Raw genomic sequence first — 3,585 nt, 5'->3', positions numbered from 1 at the left:
TCTGTACCGAAAGAGTGGTTAAACATTGGAAGAGGCTGCCCAGGGAAGTGGTGGAGTCACCATCCCTGGAGGTATTTAAAAAGACGTGTAGATGAGGCGTTTAGGGACATGGTTTAGTGGGCATGGTGGTGTCAGGTTGATGGCTGGACTCGATGATCTTAGAGGTCTTTTCCAACCTTAATGATTCTATGATTCTACGCTTGAAGGTTTTTTGGGTTGGTTGGTTTGTTCTTGTTGTCATTATTTGAATCTCACATTCAGAAGACCATTTGAGAGATGATCCAGACTCAAAGTTGCCGCTATCAGATTATATTAACTGGGAAGTCGGTGCTGGCAGTCAGAGCCACAGACAAAGGCTGTGAACGGCTGGCCCAGGTATCTGTGTATCATCAGAACTTTGGAGATATCCAGCATAATCCGTGAAAATATTGTTGCTATAATAGGAGGTCACCTATATCACATACTGATCCTTTACACTTTATTTTATTGCGTCCCTTTTTACTAGCAGTAAGAGCCGCTGGAGAATTACATTACTATACTACAAGTATCCAGAGTAATACCTTTCTGAAACCCTCGACAGCAGAATTTGAGACAATTTATGATGCAATTAGGCTGTAGATAATTCCAATTCAAAAAACCCAAACAAACGAAAACAACAAAAAAACCCCAACCCCTAAGTGACTGGTAATAAGCAAAGGAGCAAATGTTTCAGGATGGAGAAACAAGTGTGTTTCGTATGGTTTTTGTTTATGAGGGGCGAACTACTTGGGGCTTTTAGCTAGCATCTGTTGAGGTTTGGTCTGGATACTTTGCGGCAAACTGCGTCAAGAAGGCATTACAAAAGTAGGAACTGAAGTGGTCTGTTGTTTCGGAAGTGGCTGTTTCTTACTGCAGAGCCGGCACCTCCTCTCTTCAGAGGGAAAACAAAAATAAATACTTGAAGCATAAACATTCCTTTACTGTAGGCAATTGCCTGTGTTGCCTCAGTGCTCAGTGTCATGATGCTTTACTTCTGATTTTATAGACTTTGCAAACAAGATGAAATAAAGAATGAGTGGGGAACGTGAAGAAGTGTAGAGCTAAAATGATGTATTTCTCTATGTGGAGAGATTTCTCTGCATGGAGCATTTAAGAGATACCTCTTCCCCACCTTTATTCATCTGCCTAAAGACATGTGGACCAGACTCTGTAAGGTCCAGAGCGGTGGATAGAAACAGTTATGAACATCTGAACGTAGTCTTTACTCAAAGAACTTAACTTTTCAATGCTTGACCAGACAGGATTTATTTGTCTCTATGGACGATGTCATTTTCAGCTATTGTTACCAGAAAATACATGCTGCATCACCTCCATAAAGGGCTTTTTTACTTTGAGAGCAAACCTGTAAATTGTTTTCCCTTTCACATAAATTATGCTACCATGTAGGCTTGGTTCCACTGACAACAGTAAAGTAAATCCTGATTAAAACAGCAACATCACACAACCACACGAGAGATGATTATCGAAGAAAGCAAAGACTTTTCAGGCGATCTACTCACATACGAATTCCTAATGCTATCTACGTCCACAACACATCATGCATTTGGTCACATGTAGCTATCTGCATTCAAAAGGAGCTTCTCACCTCTTTTTCATTATACATCCTAGGAACACAACTTCTGTACAACTGAAGCTACAACCCAGAATTATTCAACTAGAACTATAACCTTTCACTATTAACTTGAAATTCATGCCCTTTTAAAGGCCTTCTCTTGATCTTTAAAGGCCTTCTACTTGATCCAGAAGCCGAATGCCACCATGAAATCTTCTCACGCTACTTCAAATCATCAGGTATATTCTCCTCCTTCATGACTCTGTTTAATGAGTATCCTCTCTCCATCCCTATCCACTTAAGAGTAAAATTTTAAAGAGAAGCAAGGTTTATCATGAGTGAAAGATAAAACATATTGCATCCCATTTTTACAGTGCCAAAAGCCTCTATCAATACGATTTAAAAAAAAAAAAGGCACAAAAGCTCAGCATAAAACATAGCAACCTTCTACTGGGATAATAGTGTTATGGCAGTTAATCTGAAGGCATGGCAAAGAAGTACCAAAGTACGCTAAGGGCTACACAAATGCCTTAAGCTGCTCTACAGGCTGACACTGAAGAATGTGCTCCATCCTATCCTTTCCCCATCCCTCCTCTGCTCTCTCACACCAGCATTCGTTGCCTGCTCTGACTGAAAACTACCCCTCCCTCTTGCCACCCCTGCCAAAAAGGTCAGCGTGCAGTGGGATCGCCGAAGCGGACCTCTCACCGCACAGCTGCAAACAGGAGCAGAGGGAAGGGGGCAGCAACAGGAGGCTGATGAGGGCAGGAGAGGTGGGCTGCCAGTTTGCACAGGAGAAAGAGCAGCACATTTCTGACTGTGCAGAAGGGCAAGAAAGAGATTCCTGGGACGGATGAGAAAGGTTTTGTGGTCAAAATGCAAATCTGATTAAAAGAAGTAGGAAAGGGAACTTTTATCAAGGTAGAGCCAATGGATCTGCAGCCTGTCCCTTCTTGTGAGTTCAAAACAGTTTATTATCATTAATATCACTAATGAATGAACATAGAATTTCACAGAAATTCCATAGAAATAGGGATTTCTGCCCTGTGAAGGAAGAGACAGGCTGATGCAGCAGAAAATCCTAACGTAAGAAGTGGAAACTGAGCTGTTCCTTCAGGTGAATGGTCAAGAGATTGGCAGCAGGCAAGCAGAGGCACCATAGGGTGCACCGAAGGCAGAGAACCACCCCTAAGGGGGAATGGGTAGCATCCCTCACCACCGACACTGACCACTTCAATCCACAACCCATTTGTTACCTGAACTCTGCTATAGAGAAAAATTTCCCCAACAAAACAATGCCCTAGAAGAAGCACTTGAGTAACCAAGACATCACTTGAGTAACTACCTGTTCACTAGGAGATGGCTAGTTGAGCCTCATTTCAACTTCTCACTCCATTTAGCATCCAGGCCTCTATGATCTGTCCATTGAACACAGGTTTTTACTTACCATTTGTTCCAGCGGCCTCTGCTTGCTCTCCGGGTGGTTCTTGGAGGGGTGAAGCCACCTCTGGCTGCTGCCCATCCAGCTCCTGAGGTGCTGTAACAGCTCCTGGCTGCTGTGGCTCCTGTGGTGGGGCATCATGCTCCAAATTGTCTTCATTAACATCAGGTACTGGTAAATTGTCTTCATTAACATCAGGTACTGGTAAACTTGCATCTAAAACCTGCGTGGTTGGTTGAAGGATGGTAGGGAAGGAGAAAGAGAGAAGGGGGGAAAAAAAAAAAAAAAAAAAGAGGAACATCAGTATTAGGCGAAGTTTTTTCCCCACAGAATATTGTTCTTGCATTCTCATTTTGCATATATACATGCAAGCATTTTGGGAAATAAATACTTCTGTGCAGTATTTCTCCTTTTCAAAATTATTAACTTTAATAAATCAAAGTACTTCTGTGGGGAAAAAAAAAAAAACCAAGACATAATCTGGGACTATTTATTTTATTGTTCTGCCACATGAAATATGTGGAAGAAGCAAGTCTTACAGACAATGGCCTAT

At 42.0% G+C, this 3,585-nt stretch overlaps 1 protein-coding gene across 1 annotated transcript in view; it reads right to left on the bottom strand.

Moving 5' to 3' along the window:
• The window catches only part of AKAP12 (A kinase (PRKA) anchor protein 12), a 23,795-nt gene extending 20,581 nt beyond the window's left edge, over window positions 1–3,214 (bottom strand). The window contains exon 1 of the mRNA XM_009324137.1: window positions 3,039–3,214. The gene's annotated coding sequence lies outside the window, so the exon portion shown is untranslated. The remainder of the gene's footprint in view (window positions 1–3,038) is intronic.
• Between the last annotated feature and the right edge of the window lie 371 nt (window positions 3,215–3,585).

This window comes from Pygoscelis adeliae, unplaced genomic scaffold (genome assembly GCF_000699105.1).
Source record: "Pygoscelis adeliae isolate BGI_AS28 unplaced genomic scaffold, ASM69910v1 Scaffold105, whole genome shotgun sequence".
NCBI classification, from domain to species: domain Eukaryota; kingdom Metazoa; phylum Chordata; class Aves; order Sphenisciformes; family Spheniscidae; genus Pygoscelis; species Pygoscelis adeliae.
The sequence above is the reverse complement of the archived record's forward strand: the minus strand, read 5'-3'. Positions and strand labels throughout refer to the sequence as shown.